Here is a 21,849-nt window from a genome sequence, read left to right as displayed (position 1 = left end):
TTATAATACATGGTGGAGCAGTAATGTAATAACATTAAATATTATTGATCCCAGGAGGATACTTCTGTTATTTTCTTGCCCATTTGCCAAAGAGATGAGAACAGTAGATAGCAACAGAATAGTGTCTGGTAGGGAAGAGTATTTCAATATTTAGGTCACGACCTAGTCTGGATCAACAGAAGTACATTTCCAGAATAAAGCCTGACATCCGGTGTGTGACTCACAAGCAGGATGTCAGGCTTTGCCCCTCCGCTTCCGTTCTCTTTGTTGTGTGATTATCAAAATCCCTTTCCTACGGGAAACAAGAACAAACTTCGAGCTAGCAAGTTACACGCTGAAAATGGCAAGTTTTGAGGAAAATGTTTGGAATGTGCTATAAGGCAGGCCTGCCTGGTTCTTACGGGGAATGATTGTAAAGATTTACAAAGAATATGTTTATGGCATTTACTCTCTAACTGGGACGTTTCGGGACCGATTGGTGGGATTGCTGTGGACGAAGTACACGCGGCGATGCTGATAAGAGCAAATGACGTTTAACCATGTACCCAGCTAATTTAATTAGCTCACGTTACTGTTTTGTATGAACAGTTAACTTCATTTAATATTGTATGTGGTTTGCGGGATGCAAATGTTCCACCAAAATAAGTTCCCTCCCAAGATTTTGCAGAGGCACCAGCGCTGCATTTGGAACTTAGGCCCGCTCAAGACGATTGTGATCGTCTGGCAATGCAAGACTAGGTCACGACCCAACCGAGGGTCTCTTGATATGCTTAGAGGCTCACAGGTGAATATTTAACTGATGTACATATACTTATGTAATAATAAATAAACAGGATAATGAGTTAGAAAGGGTTTCATGACTCAGTATCTCGCTGGAGGACACTGAAGCACAAAGGATGCTTTCCACTTTCCAGGCTTTAAATCTTCAGCGTGTCCTCCAGCTGAAGGACTTTCTGTTTACCCAACCGTGAGCACATACAAATGGAAATTAAAAAGAACATTTCTAGGGTAATATTCCAGAGATGGTGATGGCATTTACTCCTAAATACAGTACATAATTGATGGGAAAGAGCTCGTTATCTATATGTGATGTGTCAGTAGGAGCCACTTCCTGATCTGACTAAGGATTTTATTTTGAACTCAGATGTGAGCTTGGTTGGTTGTTGTTTTTCTTATGCTCTAGTTTAAACAGATATAAATCACACTGCCAAGCTTGTGTCAAGATACAGTTGTGAGAGATCATTATATATTCACGTGAGTGTGTATTTGTGTGTGTATGTGTGTGAAGTGCTGGCTGAACTGCTATATGAGTAAGAGAGCGTGTCATACAATAACAAAATCTAAATGAAAATCATCGACAAGTGAGACAAGTCATTATTGAGTGTGCAAGTACATACATAAGCAGCCCAGCCATGCAGAACTGAATATGTAAAAAGCATATTTACTTTATCTCTCTCTCTCTCTCTCTCTCTCTCTCTCTCTCTCTCTCTCTCTCTCTCATTATCTGTTTTTGTAAGCACTCAGTACATGTGTGTTGCCCTCTCTGTGTCTGGATGTATGGTGAAGTTAGTGACTTCTGTGCGTAGTGTTTCTGTGTTGGGTTTTAATGAGTGTGCACACGTTAGGTATTTGTTATGTATGAGTGTGTTTGTGTCTACAAGGCTGTATAAAGTGGCTGCCTCCAATGTGAACACAATGTACAAGATGCAAATGACTAGTTTGTACAGATAAGAACCTTGAAGAGGCTAATAAAAGCTTTTTTTTTTTTTTTTTACCTTAAAGCGATAAAGAAGTCTGTGGCCATAGCAACGCTAAGGGTGAAGTCGTAAGAGTTTTAAATTACCTTACTGATTTTAAAACATGGGCAGCTTTTTGTAAATGAGCAGCGTTTCCTTCTCCAGGGAGGGAACCAAATTAAGAAGAAATGAATGTGGAAAATGTAATGAGCTACGATTTACAATAGCATCACCAGAGGATAATACTAATACAATAATACAGATTTCAGCCAAATTGCTCGACGACAGTATGTTGCCTTCAAGTAGTTGCCTGTGTCCCATGGACCTAAGCTGTGATTGCAAAGTCTAGACAGTAAAATACAAGCACACTAGCATTCTGCTGGACTCAGTGACACAATATCAACCTGCGGTGTCACTTAGATACAATGAAAAATAGCTGAGCTTGTTGTAGCTACACTGGCAGAGCAGCTCATTTTGACAGCTGGGAATAAGCAGTTTGCAGTGGCAACCTATGCTAACAATATACGTTATGCACGTATGGTAATGGAAAGTGTACATACATGTTCCATTTAAGCCAAATGATTTGTTTACATTTTTCTTGCAGTAAGGATCGTTTTGTCAGAAGTGATTAGTGGTTCAAATTAGTGGCTGTGAAGGAGGGGGGTGTAAAATAAAAAAAATCCAAAGTCAAACTACAGGAGGTTCTCCATCTTGTCACGGCTGTTCAGATCAAACTCTGCTTTAAAAAGCAGACAGCATCAACATGTCTGCCGGTGACCTTACACCCACCACTGCTGTTCACATATTCTGCAGATTTAATAAGAGTGCTGAGTGTTTTCAAGGGACAGCAGCTTACTTCAAAAGCTAAACGTGTATTTGAATATCCATTTAACTTTATGTGGTGTAATGTGTGTGTTTGTAGTCCATGACATTACAATGTAGTGCTTATAATTGGCAGATTGATGGATTAGTTGTCTGTCGATCAATTAGTCAATCGACAGACAACGATTCTGACAATTAAGCAATAGAGTATCAAGCAACCATGTCAACATCCACACGTTCCACTTTTTCCACATGGCATTGTAAAATTGAATATCAGCATGTTTCACAATCTGAAACTCACAAATATCAGCCCAAATCTTAATTTGGTCAAAACACAAGGAGGTGGCTTCATCAGCACTATCAGCACTTGCATACACACATATATATATATATATATATATATATATATATATATATATATACATATATATATACTTTAAGGCTGCTTGCACAATACTGGAGTTTCTGTCACAAGTTATTGTCCGACTTAAAGTCACATCTTTAAGGTGTATTTCACACATTATTTGTCTTTTCATGCTTTTAAGTTGGTAATATATTTAAATATAAAATAATGAAAGTAAAATCTACCGTTTTTGTGGGTAAGAAAGTCATTTCTTGCGACTGGAGATAAAACAATCGTGCTTTCAGGCTTATCTAACGACATAGAGCTATTTCAGAGCAGCTGACAGAAGCTGGGCTTATATTTTCAGATGAGGAAGCGGAAAACTGCTCAGCTGTCTAGAGCAAGTGTTGTAGGAGTAGCACTATTGTGGGAGCAAGATGTCTGAGCTCAAAGATAAAAAAAAAATAGGCCTATAGTTACCAGCCAATCCCCTGTAAAATAACTGCCCGCCACTTGCACCTGCATCTCCTGTGGAGGATTTTATTTTAGACTCAGCAATGAGTCAGAAAGGGGGTGAGAGGAAGAGGAGGAGGAGGAGGAGGATGCTTGCCTTAAGATAGAATATATGAAAGGAACTGTGCACCAAAAATAAGATAAAAAAGAGTGTCGATAAAGAAGAGTCACACAGTTAAATACAGTAGTTTTACACAATGGGGCCCCTTTTAGACAGGTCTCATAAATTGCTGACCCATTGCTTGGCACAATGCTTGCCAATGTGACTGTACGTGGAAATCATGCAGGGAAATTTAAGCAATGCGTGAGTGCTGGTACGTATGAACCAGTACATGGTAACACTTCAGCAGCTTGTATACACTCATACAATAAAACGTGCCTGTGTGTAATTGTCTATGTGCCCATGCACCTGGGATCCACCAGTCCCTGCCAGTCCCTGCCAGTGTGTGTGTATGTGTGTGTGTGTGTGTGTGTGTGTGTGTGTGTGTGTGTGTGTGTGTGTGTGTGTGTGTGTGTGTGTGTGTGTGTGTGTGTGTGTGTGTGTGTGTGTGTGTGTGTGTGTGTGTGTGTGTGTGTGTGTGTGTGTGTGTGTGTGTGTGTGTGTGTGGCTGCCAGCTGCGCCCACTGTGCTGATCCTCAAAGCCGCTATCACATTCTGCTTGCATCATTTCACCGCAGTCTTACTGAGAGCATCAAACTCATGAACACATGCTCACAGTTATAAGCCCATATTCACTCTCACATTCATGCGTATAATCACTTTCTTACATAAACACCCATTCAGCGACATGAGACATTGTGATTACATATGATGGGTATTTTAAGCAGCTTGCTATCGAACATACGATTCATAAATTTGTTATTTTTGTAGCGTGTGGTTTAACAGCAGGCTGCAGTCACCCTTTATCTGTTAAATGCCACAAAAAAAATTTCATTTTGATAATGATAATTTTAAACTGTCAGATGGTGCATGTTTAACTGCTGTGGTCAGTTAGTGCTGGAGAGGAAAAGGTTTATATTTCAGGACAGAATGACAAGCACCTCCCGCTAACCATGCATTATTGTTGAAAAGGTCTGCAGAGGTCAAACGAGGTTTTAAACTCTGGGTCAGGAATGACTTCAGGGCCCTTACCAGACCAAGTAAAGGTCAACTGTTATACTGCCCTATAAACCCAAAGAGCAGTAGCTGTGTTAGGAGAGTCTTTGTAAGAAAATGGCTTTAAACTTTAACTTCACTCCGCACAAACTATTAGACATTCCTGTTTGCCTTTATAGGCCTGCATAAAATTAGGCTTTTTTTGTCCAATGTTGAGATCCCAATTGGCTGCTATCATGAAATAAATCCCAGCATCTTAATTTAGAAACTAGATGAAACACCAGATTTTAATCCGAGAGAGTGTAATGTGTTTGGATAGAGCTCAGCTAGAGAACTATAATCAGAATAATTATTCTGGTCTCACTCCAGCTTCAGGCCTTTTAGTTAATGACAGACGCAACACTAATGGCTGCATTTCAAGCAGTCTATTTGCATGTGTGCCTGAAATGTGTGTGTGTGTGTGTGTGTGTGTGTGTGTGTGTGTGTGTGTGTGTGCGTGTGCGTGTGTGTGTGCGTGTGCGTGTGCGTGTGTGTGTGTGTCTGTGTCTGTGTGAGCGAACAGGTAGGCCTTCAGCCTTCAACATTTGCAGGCTCAAAAATCTCAAAAAGAAACTGGTACATTTCTGATTATTTTCTGCAGTTTGTATCCTTAAGGACCTTGTTTCTAGCATATGTAGCCAATATCATCTTATATCTGCTTTAAGTCTTTTGTTGAACAGAGGAGAACAAAACTCATACAACAATATGTGCATGAAGGGCTGGTGTTTTTCCACATAATGCTTGTTGTGCAGTGCAAGATGGAAGAATATAGCAGGGATGCGCAGTGCTTTCAATGTATAGATCCACATAACTGCCTGATACAATAAAAAAAAGTGGTCAAAAGGTCATATTAGGGCACTGCAACCAAAACAATAATTTGTACACCAAGGGCTCTATTGAGTGTAGTCATACATCACAAAGTCTTTCAAATGTTCTTATCTTGATTGTTATTTATTGCTGAAACGAAACACAAGATTTGTAGGTTCTCACCATTTTTTATGGTGAGGAAAATCACTCAAAATGAATCAATACAAAATATTATCACTTTGTGCATGCAGCGAAACGTGCGCTACAGTGTTGTTTGCAGTCGACTACCAATCAATAGGCCTTTATTCATGCATTGCACATTTCACACGAGAACCTATTCAGACGGTGCTTTACAGTATTGACCGTACTGTCTCAGGGTCTCTTGCAACACAACATAGTGGAATGTATTTTCCTTCACATAACATGCTGTCATTTTCTGGTTGAAATGAGCTCAATCGTCTCTGCATACAAAGCAGGCAGCTTTAGCTGCAGAATGATAACAACGATGGCCCAGTAGTGATTGGTATAATTCCACAGCGACATTGCTCGTGTCGCACAATAATGAATAGTGGAGGGCTTCAAAAAGCATGGCTCATATGAAAACACCTGTGGTGTAGTTACGGACAGCGCAACACATTGCTGCTATTAACTGCATGTGCTGTGTCAGCACGTGTTGCTACAGATACTCTGATAAAAAATATTTCTTCTTCATTAACAAGGTGAAAGGACTGTTCTCTGCATACAAAGCAGGCCGATCTGCTGCGTGATAATAATAGCATGATGATGATTGGTGTTATACAGGAGGGATAGTACCAACTCTGAATAATAAGGATTTGGTATAATGCTCTGCTGATGATGAAAGTGTTTGTGCAACTTAAAGGTGCTGTAAATTTGATTGCTCTGCTGCTGCTGTCACGTTCTTGTAATGCAAACAAGTTATTTTTCTTATTAATTAGACATATTAGGAACAAAAATTAGGGAAACAAAACTCGATGTTCCCAAAATCCTTCTTGATTTACAGATACAGTACAGATTAACATTAACAAAAAGTCTTTGTGATTTGTGTTTCAGCAACTTATTAAGCATTGCTCCAATCTGTTGGCAATTGTTTGCATAGAATAGAATAGAATGGATCTACTAATTTCCTGCAACTTAATCAGGTTGAAACTAATTAAACCCAACAGATTAGTTATTAATTCACCATGTGTATAGTTGTAGTAATGTAATAAAGTAAACTGTAATCAATGTAATGCCCAATTATCTCAGGCATAATAGTGTTAAACATCTTAGAATTTGGAGTTGTCTTTCTATTATGGTTGCTGGTCTGAAAAAAAAAAGAAGAAAAAAACATAAAACAGACACATTCAATTCCTCACAAAAGTCATTTCCACTAAAGCTACTTGTGCTGATCTTTAGTTCCTGCTAATAATGGAAGGGAGGTTAATTATTGCAGAGTCTCGGTACTCGGAGCTGTGTGATCTCTCACTGCACATTTCTAAAGACGTGGATAAAAGAAATGTGGCACCAAGGATAAAGGCAGTTTTTGGCCTTTTGATATTTAGACATTACGGCATAGTAAAATATCTCTCTCGCAGTATTTTTACTCATCTCTTCACTCATGCACCATCACACCCACATCATTAATGGATGAAAGGGAACGTTTAGAAAAATCTTATGTTGCCAGACTGCTGAGTTTTTTTCTTTTTTCTTTTACCCTTATTCACCCAGTGAATTTCAATTTTCAGTAACGCCCTGTTAACACTCACGCGGGGGACCACTGCCACAGGCTCTGAGTCGCTCCACTGCGACAGGCCAGGGTTAAGTAGCTTGCTCAAGGGCTTCTCACTGGTAGTAACTGATGGAAGAGAACACATGTCCTGTTCATTTCTCTGCCCAGATAACACCTCAGGTGAACTGGGAATGCAGTGGAAACATAAAGGCAGCGGCTTCAATTACAAATGTCCTCAAAATCATCCACCAATCACCAATTCTAATCTTTAAGAGTCCAATCTTTAGGCCCTGGCCCAGCCTTTGAAAGCCACATTGCTGTTAGTCCACTTGCTTCCAATCAGTGCTGCTCCATACACAAGCCTTAACACTATGAAATGCTGCTGCACATACAATGAGTATGTGCAGTATGTGACATTTCTTGTACAAGTGAGCCTTATGTATTAGTAACTGGCCATTTAAAGCTGAGATTAAGCAGGTTGGTTTTGCGGTTAGAGCCACAGTCCCATGAATAAAGGGTCTCAGTTGGCTGTTGAAGTGCCCTTGAGCACACTTTACCTCTGCTCATTTCCCTGTATTATTCGGGGTTTAGATGCATTCTTTTGACATGTATACAGCATCCATTACGGCTTATGGTCAGCTCTGGGCGTTGCTATGGTTACTGTACACAAACCAACAGCCAACAGCTTGCAAGGCTGCAGACCCGATAAGACGGAGAAACACAGCTACTTTTAAACATTATCAAAGACTCAGGTTTTTGGATAACACACATCGCTACGCCGACCTTTTCAAGAAGCTGGTTGAAGGAATGAAAGAGGGACGCTGTGTTCGCACGGTCCAACAAGTCCGCCATCGCTGGTAAACTTTGAAAAAAAAACTTATTTTGCACGACTACATGTAAACGGGAATATTAGTGGAATTTTCACTTTCTTTAGGCAGTTAAACAGCTTAGTCGGAATATCGTCTTTTTCAGAATAAGGGCAAAAACCGGAATATTATCTGCACGTAAACGTAGTCATTGGCTGTTCATCTCATTAAAGGAATATATCGCACAACGCACCACTTTTTTGTTTTTCAATAGTTTCTGGACGATAATGCAATACTGATGCACAGAGGCAAATCAGACTATAAATAAATGTGATAAAATGTCAATTCTGCTCTCTTTTTGAGAACAATTCATTAAAGATTACATGACACCAACATTGTTATTTAATACTGAAAGCAATACCTCATAGCCACATTTATATGTTTTGCCCAAACCCAGTGTGCACGTGAAAATAAAATGCAGAACTCTGGACCAAATTTGTCAAAACCACTGGGGTCGGACACCTCCAGGTACATCTTTAAAGACACCCTCCAGCCAATCAAAAAAGATGATCTGTTGTTGGGATGTGATGTAAACTGTAATGAATCAGGACAACAGTAGAAGCTGAACTGCGAGTTTGTTTTTGTGTACATAATGTTTAGACTGCAGTCTGTCCTCTCCAAATCCCAAATCTATGCAGTATTTCTGCTCCAATGCTGTCAGCCTCCAGTCTTTGTTATTGTAGTTATTTAATTGCTTGGAAATTATTTTTTTTAAACTTGGAAATTCATTCTAGAGAGCTTAAGAAAGGCAGATTAGAAAGAGCCAGCTTCACATGTACTTAAGGTTAAAAGGTTTGTCTAAATTAGCATAATTAACCACTTCATATTTGTTTATTTCCTGCTTTTCTTTTACTTTCATTTTTATCCTTCCAATAAATACCCTGATATAAACAAGCCACACATCTCTTTGCTGACTCTACCCCCAGCGTAACTGCATGCACAGCATAACATATACATCATATTACATCATAATCACATACTACTGTATACCCTCATCTTCAGTAAATGGTCGTTTTTACTTGTGATTAATCTAAATTCCGTCTCCTGTTCCCCTCGGCAGATCTGTGTCGCCGTGCAGAGGAGAAAACCCTCAACGTATCCCACACCAGTAATGACCTAAAGGTGCGTTCTGCCATTTTTCTTTCCAATGCTGTGTGTGTGTGTGTGTGTGTGTGTGTGTGTGTGTGTGTGTGTGTGTGTGTGTGTGTGTGTGTGTGTGTGGAATCAAAAGGCTTGTGAATTGGCTTTGATACATCAAACCCACTTGTCTGTTTAGCATTCTGTTAAACTGGCTCCCTCTCTTTCAGAGCAGGATTGGTGAAAGCCCACAGAGAACTTTATCGCCAATTCTTTCATTCATTCTTTCATGCTTCCTTCTTTTATTATATGATTATATTTGTGTGTGGTGTTTTTCCTTTCTTTCTTTCTTTCTTTCTTTCTTTCTTACTTAAGGCACTTTCATATTTTTGCCTCCGTCTCTTTTAGCAATGATCTCTGTCCGTCATGGTTACTAGAGAAATATTCTGAATTGTTTAGCTTGTTTTTGCCTACAGCAGCTTGTTAAAGAGGACTTGTAAAAATGCATATTTAATATGATTTCATGCCTGAAAATGCAGCTTACAATGCATTTGCCCTCTGGGGACGTGTTCCCAAAGTCACCGTATCGTGCACCTCACATCTCCCATGCTAAGCATTTTTTCATTCGCCTGAAAAAGTTGAATAGATTAAAGGCAGATCAAATCGATCCTGAGTGTGCTTATCAGTGGCTGGCAGGCTGACGAGCCGATTTAAGAACAGCAAATTCTAATCCTTCAACTGCAGGCTGGAAACTGGAAAAAAGACAAACAGGTAAAATAAGACTCACAGACAGCAACCACTTTGAATATTTTAAGTCTGAAAGAACTGTTGGGTGTGGAACACACAAAAGTAGATTATTACACATGTATGTTCAAGCATCACAAATGAAAAGTGAATATAAAATACCAAGGATCAACACACTACACATCATGGCCTACACACGGCCTGTATACCAGGGTTAAATCAATGTTTTGGATTTCCTATAAAGGCCACAATTCACCTGTTAATAACAACCCGACATCGGCCAATGAGAAAATCAGCTGTTATGGCAATACTGACTGCATTAAGTGACGAGAATGGTCAAATTTATAGATATTGAATACGGGCTAAGTATCAGTTATTAGAGGCTTAAAAATATCATATCAGTCAGACGTCAATGAAGACTTGCGCTCTTCCCCCATCTGGTTTTGCCTGGATTATACTGTGTGGCTGTGTATGAAATGTGTCCTCATCGACATCTATCGATTCCGACTGTAACTTATAATTCTTGGTTTCAAAGGGTTTAGCTACGCTGCGTGCTGATTGGATATTTAGCCTTTTGACCTCCAAACCGGGATCTGAGCACATAGCCCATAATAGGAGGCATTCATCCAGATGACCTCTTCTGTCACCGTGACAACCTTGACAAAGGTGTATGTGTGTCTTAGATTTGTGAAAAAAAGAGAGATACAGAAGGAACAAATGGTCTCTCTCTCTCTCTCTCTCTCTCTCTCTCTCTCTCTCTCTCTCTCTCTACATGGCCTCCCAATGAAAGCATCATGTTATTGTTGTGCGTGTACTGTATATGTGGCTGTACGTGCATGCATGTGTTTCTCAGTAATTTCAGTCTATAGCAGTTGCACACACAAACACAGCAGGAGGATATTAGGACAATCATCCATTCTGTCTCTTCACTTGTTGTGTTTTCATGATATGGTGTGATAGTTTCTAAATTACGCTCTATTTTAGCCTCAGCCAAAGGCTTGGTAGAATTAATCTTGTCTGGCGGCAGAGCTGCAAACTTTAGCTGCACACACCAACTCCAGGTTGTTGTTTTTTTTACAGTGGTCATCACCATAGTTATGGCAAAATGTTAATAATTAGTTCACATTTCTACATTACCATTGCAGCTTTGTTTACATGCAGATCATGTATCCAGTACATTCATTTGACTTGCGTGCTGAATTTGCATGCATTAACTACAGTGTAATGCTTATAGCAGCATCATTGCAGATTAAGTATAGCTGCAGTGTAATGATTCCAAAATGAGATTTTGAAGTGAGAATTCCCATGAAACTACAGTGCGCTTCTGCCCAAAGGTTTATCAACAAACATCAAAAAGCAAATTCAAAAAGCCAGTTTTCTGATCTGCTAATGAACTGATCTGCTGTGTATAAGACACTTGTCCCTAAAAAAAGACGGCCAATCAGGTCACGATAGCTCCTCTCAGCATGTGCGCCCTATTGCTTGTGCATTTGTGGATTCTTGTTCCAAGGCTCGTACACAACGGAATCTGGCAGTGGATATGATTTCATTTATTAATGATGTGTTGATCATGTGGCAACTTAAAAATAAGGAAAGACATGATTTCAGCATGCATTAAGACCAAGCTGTGGAAGCCAGTTAAAGTTCAAGCTCTGTTTAATGTCCCACTGGCAGCAATAAATTATTTCCTTAACCTACAGAAAAATGTCTGACATTTACAAAACATGGCAAACTTGGTATAACAGTGAATGTTATATACAGTATTAACACATAAAGTCAGTGGAGGGTGCAACACAGCCCTGATAAGCCTTTCTAGAGAGTGTAAAGTAGAGCAGGAAAATACTGTTAAAACTCGTTAACTATCAGGCTCATATATCTTTAAAAATGTGACACTGATGGGTGTCTGGGAGGATAGATAAGGAGCAGGAATTAGGGAGAAGATTCCTTTCCCAGGGTTACACACACACACACAGAGTTGTGATGCCCTCTACCAGTATTGATTACCCAGCAGTCTGACTGATTGAGAGCTAGATATAAAAAAGCAGACATCAATAAAATACTATGGAAAACCTGCAGATACTTTTAAAGACACTGCCCTTTCCCACCCACTCACACAAACAGCTGCCATGCGATTCAATTGTTCCAGAAGTCCATTGAGCTGCAACAGGGACAGCTTGGGATGCCAGGAAGTAGTCTGTACCAAACCACAACTTGATTCAAGGTTGTTTCTCCTCAAAGCTGGTAGCACATACATTTACACGTCAGAAGTTACAAAGCAGGCAGAAAAAAAAAAAATTAAACCATTTGGAAAAACAACCTCACCACCTGCTTGGTTATGATTGGCCTGTTCAGAACTCAATTACAGATTGTTTTCCATACCCTAGCTGCTCCCATCCCCATCCATCATCTAACGCTGTCTTACTGGGATATCGGAGGCTGGAGTTTGTGTGTATTGCTTGTGTACTTTTGGATGCTGTGAGGATGCAGTGCTGGAGTGTGATCAATCAGTTCTGGAGGCTCATTACTACTTGTTGAGCGTGTGTGGCCACTTAAAAATGACAAAAGGCTGATTTTAAACAGCAGACAGGCTTAGCTGTTGGTGATGGTGGCAGATGGGTGGATGAATCACCAGATAAATTGCAGGAGGCAACATATCAGGCATCTCTGAAACATCAGTCCTTTGATGAAGCATTCCTGCTGCCATCACTTCTCTAGGATCATTCGAGGGTAACAGACGCATGTCACTACAAATGCTCTCTGTACACTGACTGTGGCTTTAATGCTTCTTTGGCTGTCTTTTGTAATATTTGCTCTGTAGCAGTTTAAGCTTACACTACTCTTGCACTCATCCTTTCACCATCCTAAATAAGAGCATTAGCTTAATAGGGGTGGGGGGGGAATCGATACAGCATAGTATCATGATATTTTTCGTGACAATACTGTATCAATACACGGACGCCAAGTATCAATCTTTTATTACATAAATTGCACATGCAAATTTAACTTTTGGTACTAGAATAATGAAATCAATGACTTTTTCAGTCAAAGTGAGATGAACAAACAGTGAAATGTGTCTTTTTAGATAAAACATGATGAGTTTTCCTTTGGGAACATAATTTGTAGTTGGTAAAAAGGTGATAATTGCTATATATCGCAGAATATTTATTTTAGGGGGGCACCTGGGTAGCTCACCTTGTAGAGCGCGCCCCCATATACAAAGGTTTACTCCTCGACGCCGTTGGTTCGACTCCAACCTGTGGCCCTTTGCTGCATGTCATTCTCTCTCTCTCCCCCCTTTCATGTCTTCAGCTGTCCTATAAATAAAGGCCTAAAATGCCCAAAAAACTATCTTAAAAAAAAAGAATATTTTACAGACAGACTATTTTGATCATTTTCAACTTCTTTTCTGGATGGCGCAGTATTGAACCTTTTGTGTGGATTGGCACACTTATGACATTGAATAATTGCACTCTCATTTCATAAAATATCTAGGAATTTGAAATCCTCCGTCTGACAGAGCCAACACTGGCATTATAATTCAAACTTTAAAACAGCTGAATGTCACTGACATTTTTCTCCCTTTTTGTGCCCTTGGCGCCTTCAGAGATTGGCAAATTCAAATGGCAGCTGAACAGATTTCAAAACTCAGGAATGCTAAAATGCCATGCCAGTAAACACTTACTTTTATCAAGTTATGTTTAAAAGTATCAAAAAAGATGAGAAAAGCTACACCTGACGTGGTAATCCAGCTTTCTCTGGAAGGAGTGATTAGCTGCTGTTTCGGCTATACGTATCATTTCTTTATTTAACGTTGTCACTTCCTGTAAGCAGAGAAGTGACGAAACATGCCTCCAGGGTTTCATTTGACAAATAGGGTGAACCTACAATTAGGGCTGCAGCTATCAATTATTTTAGTAATCGAGTATTCTACCGATTATTCCATCGATTAATTGAGTAATCGGATAATAAATACTTAGTAACAAATACTTAGTAAACAGCAATAGTAAATATTTATTATTGCTGTGTACTAAAATAAAGGGAAACCTTGTATATATACAAACAAAGCAAAACATTTTATTGCCAAATTCCAAGTACATTTTTGGTGGCCCAAATGTTAATATTTTTCACCCCCTTCCCCTTCTTGCCTCTGGCTCTTTGCACTGGATAAGCAAAAGAGCTGTTCGCTAAGCCCAGGTAAATGTGATGGTACAAAGCTTACAGCAGGGCTATTCAACTACACTGTTCTGGGGGACACATTTTAAGAAGGCTAATACTGAGTAAGGAGAAAGAATAAAGAATGCAGACATCACCGGCATCATGACGCCATTCACGTGCATATTAAGTGGCCATGCTGAGGGGAGGAGCCGGTTTGTCTCTGGCAGCAGCTAAGTTTCCAAAGATTAGTAGCAAACTAATAAACAGTTAGACTACAAACCGACAGCTCTCGTTTTAGCTTGTTGGTAAAACATCACTTGCATCGTCAGTCTCGGGCATGGACAGCATATGAACGGTCTTGTACCAACAGAAGCGTCAACCTGTTGCGTGCGCTAGTAATTATCCTCCGTGCGGAAACACAGTGAGCCGTACAACCTTAATTACATTGATTTAACGAAGCTTCGAGGCAAAGAATTTTGCTTCGAGGATTTTTTGTAATCGAATTATTCGAGTTATTCGAGGAATCGTTTCAGCCCTACCTACAATGTCGTAGTTAGGGGCCTTGGGAAGCTCTTCTCTGTTGCAGCCTGACTTAGTGTACAGATCTGTCCTGGGTATTACTTATAAAACAGGTACACAGGTGATGATGTAACCATCAGAGCTTTGGGAAAACTGAGTGATGAGATCAGGTGACAATGTTTAATTTGAAAGCTTAAGGGATCTACTATCAAGAGAAAATGGCATTTCAGAATGGAGGGAAATTGCTTTTTGGGGGCCTCAAAGGATGCAAGATATGGAGTTATCCTCCAATATGAGATTACATGCTTGGCTTGATCAACCAAGCCTACTGTCACAAAGCCACCTGAAATAGATTCCCACTGGAACTAGAGAAACAATACTTTGTGACCCAAATGTGATTTCTTTTTAAACATAGATGAACCATTACAAAGGGATCAAATGGGATAGATGGATGGCTGGATGGGCCGATGGACAGATGGATCATTTTCTTTCTCTCCGATTTTTAAAGATCAGATGGAACTTTTCCTGATGGAGGCCTTAGATGGGTTACATTTTAATTCTGCTCTGCTCTGCGTTGGCCTTTACCTGGGTGGTTATGCTCTGAATTTGTATTCACTGTTCGGTTTTGTCCCATTCGTCTCTTCTTTAATCTTTTCTGTTCAGCATTTCATTGCTGCTTGTGCTGCTCTTCCCTCGTCTGGGTTCCGTGTGCACAAATCAAATGTAAATATCCTATAAGCACCATCACTCCGGAACACACAGTCCTGCTGAGCAACAACAAGGAAAGAAAAAAGAAGGAAAGAAAGAATGAGTAGATGAATATTTGCAGTGAGATTACCATGCAACATAAACCCAGAAACCCTGCAAGGAATCAGAGGGATGGAGGGGACAGAGGAAAAGATGGGGATTCGGGGACAGAGGGAATTCAACAAGAGAAGGACATGGAGGGGGAAAAAGAGGAGAAAGAAGAGATGCAAATATGGATGATGGCTAACAGCAGAATGTGAGCAGAAACAAACAAAGACAGAATAAGAGGGAGAAAAAGCCAAGATCAGGAGGGAGCAGAGAGAATGTCAGAAGGCAGAAATACTGAAATACAGAGAGATAAAGAGAAAACAAAAACAAATGTAAGCCCCTGGGGATTAACTCTCTCATTTCTCTATGGGGAAGAATAGAAAAAAAAAAAAGAGGATTTCCACCTCATATCCTCTCAGCCTCCCTTTGCTATCTCTCTCTCTCTCTCTTTGTGTCATATTCTAACATCTTTAGTCTCTATTCATCATGTTGGAACAGACTCGCTGAGCTTGCTAAACCACGAACACACATGGCTAACCTAGCTGGATGCAAATCCCTTTCTGTTGGTCTCTTTCTTCCTCTCGTTCCCATGCTGCTGCGCAATTTCTCTTGATCTCTTCATTTCTCCGTCAACACGATCCATTATTAGTTTCTTCATAATTTCACTTGTTTGTTGTGGACTGAAAAGGCAGCATAAAGTATTTTTTTACCTGCCTCTTTCTTCTCTTTCTGCAGCGGTTTGGCAGCTGCGCGGTGGTCGCACGGGGGCCAATAACACATAACAGCGCTCATCATTGTTGTGGTCGGTTTAACGAGCTTCGCTAATAAGATGAACGGCCTTCCCGCTGATCAGTTAATGGAGCATTCACTGGTCCTCTGCGGCGGAGCGATTCACAGTTTTCACAGTTTATGCATGAAAAACGATGGACCGAAGGACGATTTAATTACTAATGTCGTGTCATTTAAAAAGTCTGCCAGGGTGGTTTTACAGCAGGAATGTTCCAGTAAAGCAACACGTACACATTCAACAGATGATTAGCCTAAGTGTTTCCATCAGTACCACCTCATGCACACATTTGTTTTTGATTATTCTGAAGAAATAAAAGGCATTTTTATTGATTGATTGCATTTGATCTTTATCCTCAGACCTCCTACTGTAAAAGTTAGAAGGTGCTCACTCTGGAGGTCATCAACTCAGTTATTAATATTGAAAGTAATTAGTAAAGACACTTGATGTTGCTCCGAGGATGGACAGAGGTTTCTCTTCCTATTTCCTCTACCACTTGGACCTAAAGAGGACGCTTTAGTACCTAGTTTCAAAGAAACAGCAATAACAAAATGGTTCAGATGACCAAATGTGTGCTTTCTGTGCATTTCATTAGTTCATGTAAGTTTTTACAAATTTGCAGCATCAGTGGTTCAGCTTAGTTTGGATCATCTTGTCAAGAAACATTTCCTACATGTGTGGGTATCACATGTTGGTTGCTTACACACTGCTGTTGAAATGGGATAGAAAATAAACAGTTCCACAGCTGTAGTGTGAAACAGCTCAGTAACTGAGCAGCGTCTCAAGTTACTCTACTCCCTTTTCCCCCTCATCTTCCCTTCACTCCAGTTCTCCAAAGTAGCTTCTCTACTTTCCCTTTCCTCCTCTTCTCTTCTTTCTATCTATTTTCTTATTCTGCCTTTTGATTTGTGGTCAGTCTATTCTTCATTCCTACTCTAAACTCTAAACCTAAAGTTATTACTATATTCCTGCATATGGCGTCATTCATTGACAGGCACCACGCTGTCAAAGCTGATATTTTGGACATTCTCAAGTCTTGAATATAAAGTCATCTATCCCTATAATTCAAATGTTGTTTTCTCTGACAACAATCTACACCACCACCGGACACAAGGAAATACAAATCAGCCCCTGCAAAAGAATCTCTATTCTCACCATGTATATGTACCCTGTATAACCCTACTTTTTTTTTAAGAGGTAAACATAAGATCCGGCCACAGTGTACTTATGGCAACCTCACAGACTTTATTGCAGAAGCATAAATCTTTCTTTACATTTGCTTCCTACCCCTTTTTTCTTTTTGTGGTTATGTGGCCTCTCTTTTTATCTCTTCTACCTTTCTTAATTTCTCTGTGGTCGCCTGTCCCTACTCCCCGAGCCTTTAAGAATCTCAAGTATTTTATTTTTCCTTTAGCCTCAAATCAATTCCAGACGCCACCATTTCCTGGCCCCCCCCCACCTCTCTCTTTCTAACCCTCCCTTAGGGGCTATAGACCAAAACCACACTCAAACACACACACACACACACACACACACACACACACACACACACACACAGAAATGGAGTGAGAAGGACAGAGTGAGCGCCATAGAGAGTCTCAGGTTTTCTTTTCCATAGCATAAATTCCTTAAACTTTCCTACCTCCCCCATTTCAATTTACAGGAATTGTGTGCATTTGTGTGTTCTTCTTATTGTTATGATTGAGCAGCATATTTTCCCAAAAACTATTCCCCCTTTACTCTCTGTGTTTGTCTTGGCACGTCTCCTGCCGTACTCAATGTCCTTTTATCTAAGTCTCACTCAGATTAAAAAGGTGACAAAACATCAGAAGGATACATCCCCTTCTAACTCAGAAGGCGGCTCAGGTTCTGGTTCAGGCTCTAGTCATCTTACGTCTAGACTAATGCAACTCCCTCCTGATTGGCCTGCCTGCATCTGGCCCCTGCAGCTCATTCAGAACGCAGCAGCTCGACTTGTCTTCAACCTCCCCAAGTTCTCTCACACTACACCGCTCCTCCGCTCTCTTCACTGGATACCAATTCGTGCCCGCATCCGCTTCAAGACACTAGTACTTGCATACAGGGCCACGAACGGATCAGCCCCAGCATACATCCAGGACGTGGTCAAACCCTATACCCCAACCCGCCCACTCCGCTCTGCATCAGCCAACCTGCTTGCTTCCCCCTCACAGTGAGGGAGAACTAATCATTCAACGAAATCCCGACTGTTTGCTGTCCTGGCTCCCAAATGGTGGAATGAGCTCCCTATTCCCTAGCTCTCCTATCAGGATGGCCGAAAGCCTACGCATCTTCTGCCGAAGGCTAAAAACTAGGGCTGTCAAAATAACGCGTTCATTTTGATTAATTAATCTGAGAAAAAATAAGGCGTTAAAAAAAACTACACAGATTAATCCATTCCATATTGACGTTTGACCCGGAGCCGTTCTAGCCACCATTGGACTGTAAAATGAAGGAGGGAGACGAGAATGTTCTGCCTGGATTATTAATTGGAACATTTACTTGTAAAAATCTTCTTGTGTCTGCGCTTCTCTCTGATGCTCTGAAACAGACGATACAGGCAACACAAACACTGCTGCACATGACGCTAGTTAACACTATACTCAAACTCAACAGCAGCTAACGTTAGCCTACCGCTAGCTAGTAGCTGGATTAAACACGGTTAAAATGCTGACAGCTAACGCTAAACGGTGTAAAGTGTGACTGTGTTTTACTGTAGAGGATTCAACACCGGGATGTAACAATCTGCAGCTGCCGTCGGAGAAACAACACAGACGGTGCGTTCAATGAAACTGGCAAACTACAGCCTTGTGGTGCATTTGAAGTTATTGTAAATGTCCTTTACCATCTGGTGGTTGTTTTTGTCATTCAACAGCAATTTACTAGTGAAATAAGTTATTGTTATTGTTATACATTATTTTTTTATTCATTTCATTTTGACCATATGGCCTTAATAAACAAGCCGTTCTTTAATGTCACCAACTGTTGTTTAGTACCCTTTTTTTTTCTTTTCTTTTTTTCGGTTCAGGCACCGTTAATTATGTATGCGATTAATTTCGATTAATTAATCACAGAGTATGTAATTAATTAGATTACATTTTTTTAATCGATTGACAGCCCTACTAAAAACACATCTCTTCCGACTACACCTCAGATAAACATGAAAAAAACAAGAAAAAAAACAACAACACACATATATATATATATATATATATATATATATATATATATATATATATATATTTATATTTCTTGAAGCTGCACTTTCATATGGCTCTTTATAGTTTTGCTTATTTAAAGCTAATGTACTTGCAATTACTACTTGTTGTCTGGAGTTTGCACCTTCAGGGTTGAAAGCACTTAATTAGAAGTTGCTTTGGATAAAAGCATCAGCTAAATGACATGTAATGAAATAATGTAATGTAATGTGACATTGTCCTGAATCTCTTGTGTGTGAGAGAGAGAGAGAGAGCGAGAGAGAGAGGGAGAGAGAGAGAGAGAGAGAGAGAGAGAGAGAGAGAGAGAGAGAGAGAGAGAGAGAGAGAGAGAGAGAGAGAGAGAGAGAAAGTGTGAGTGAGTGTGTGTGTGTGTGTGTGTGTGTGTGTGTGTGTGTGTGTGTGTGTGTGTGTGTGTGTGTGTGTGTGTGTGTGTGTTACTGTGAACTCTGAACCTCTGCAGAACTCCTCAATGAGTTGTTTGTGAAGCACTTCATTTATTAACCCCCCAGAAGAAGACTGGATCATTGACTCTGAAAGCTTTTTGACAACCCTGCAAGAAAAAGTCTGTCAGCTTCCGTGGGTCATGAGTCATGAGAGATAATAAGCAAAATAAGAAAAACAAATATGGAAACACCTGCGATGTTCTGCAGCACCCTGTGATTAAGCACATTCATTTTCCATTCCTAGGTATATTCTAAACGTCTTGCGCAGTAATTACAGTGTCACTCTAACGCTGTAATGCAACGCTATAATTGCTTAGATGGATTCTACTGGACTGTGAAGCGAAGAAGGAAAAATATTGGATTGCAGGAGAAAGAAGAACAGATAATAAAAAAACAGAAAGAGAGAAAGAGAAGGACAGAGGGATAATTAAAGTGCTGGTTAATTAAGGACGCCCTTCCACACCACATTATAGGGTTTCCATTTAAGTCAATTCTAACATTGTCTTGAGTACAAGGCCTTTACCCAACATGGTTTCTTTTTTTAATTTCCACACGTTTAATTCTAGGGTTGGGCATTTCGGAGATTGCTCGTCATAATAAACTGTGAAGTGAAGTTCATCTTTCCAATTATCGGGAGCAAAAGGCTTAACAGTCCCAAAGTTAAAGTCAAGGAAGAGGGCATTCCCAGCAAACCAATAGCCAATAAACAGCGGTCAACAGGCTAATTGAAGCTACATTGTTTCTGCCTCAAGCTTAACTGTATCTCATCAGCCCGCCTGTTGTGTTACTGTCTATTTCAGCCACTCATTTGGAGGAACACAAAGAGCTGATTGGTTCAGTCAACTTGTTTTCAGCTCAGAAGATTTCTTTCCGAATATAAAAAGGCCAAATCAGGAACAGCAGAGTGACGCACCCTGATGAAACATTCACCTTTATTACCGGCATTGTTTGTTTTCATTATGTTTCACTGCATTGAAAACACATTTTCTACCCCAAATTCTTTGTCTAACCTTTTATTTACAAGGAGGAGTAATAATTTTGTGAATGCTACAATGGAGAATACCTTTACTTTCTGTACAAATTGCCAAAAACATTCCTTTTAATAATTAAGTTCTGTGGAAAAAGTGTCGGACATGACGAATGGTATTTGAAATACTTTAACCATGCAAAGACAATAACTCTCCATGTGGGAAAGACTGGTTTAGTGTTGCAACCAGTCTGTCCTTTAAATAAATGCATGATATGAAATTATGAAGCAGCTGTCTTTATAGAAGTGAACCATGGTCATACCGATTTAAAACAAGATTACTGGTCCAACAAATTATTAAAAAGGCACAAAACATGATTGCTAAAATGATTTTAAAACGCCATCTCTGTCTCATTAGCAGAAAGAAGTGTTCTGATTGCACATAATTCACCACAAATTGCATATCATTTCCATACAAATGAGTGGGATTCTCAGTAATTGAGGATGCTAATCAAAATGAGCAAAAACAAAAAGATGTTCTCAAAATACACATGTAAACAGTGTTTCTTTTTATGAAATAAAGTACTTTAAAACATAATGATTGTGCAAATTAGACTTCCCAAACACAACAATGGCAGAGTTAATTAGGTGCTAGTTATCTGAATGCGACAAATGGAAGTTTGCATGTGCTGTCAGCACAGCGTTTGTCGTCTTCATTATCAGCTTTGTATTCAGCATTCTTCAAATTAACATTGCATGCCAGGAACGCTGTTGTTGTGCCAATAGCAATGTTGGAGAAGTCACTCGTTACTGATTTCTTTCTCCAAGTTTCTCCAGGAGAAAAAATATCTAAATGAATTGTGCTACCTGACCATGACTTTTGAATTTCACACGTAAAATACAAAGTACACTGATGGATAGCTGAAGGATAGTAAAAAAAGAAAAAAAAGGATGAATTATGAAGGAAGTAGCCTTTTATAAAGTAAGCATAAGTATACCTGTCTATATCACCGCTGGATGTGACTGACATCCAATGCAGAACTGTTACTGAGAGCCATAAATCAAGAAGTGAACACTTTGGATGCCACACATTCTATAGATGACAAATATCTCTTCCTGTAGCTTAAACTGGTTCTTTGGGCAGCAGTTTGTATTTGGCCCATTTCCTAAAACCA

General features: G+C 39.8%; 1 protein-coding gene across 1 annotated transcript in view; it reads left to right on the top strand.

Moving 5' to 3' along the window:
• Window positions 1-21,849, top strand: part of cdh11 (cadherin 11, type 2, OB-cadherin (osteoblast)) — an 88,882-nt gene that overhangs the window by 29,559 nt on the left and 37,474 nt on the right. The window contains exon 2 of the mRNA XM_078273317.1: window positions 9,012-9,073. The gene's annotated coding sequence lies outside the window, so the exon portion shown is untranslated. The remainder of the gene's footprint in view (window positions 1-9,011; window positions 9,074-21,849) is intronic.

This window comes from Sander vitreus, chromosome 17, assembly GCF_031162955.1.
Source record: "Sander vitreus isolate 19-12246 chromosome 17, sanVit1, whole genome shotgun sequence".
NCBI lineage: Eukaryota > Metazoa > Chordata > Actinopteri > Perciformes > Percidae > Sander > Sander vitreus.
The sequence above is the reverse complement of the archived record's forward strand: the minus strand, read 5'-3'. Positions and strand labels throughout refer to the sequence as shown.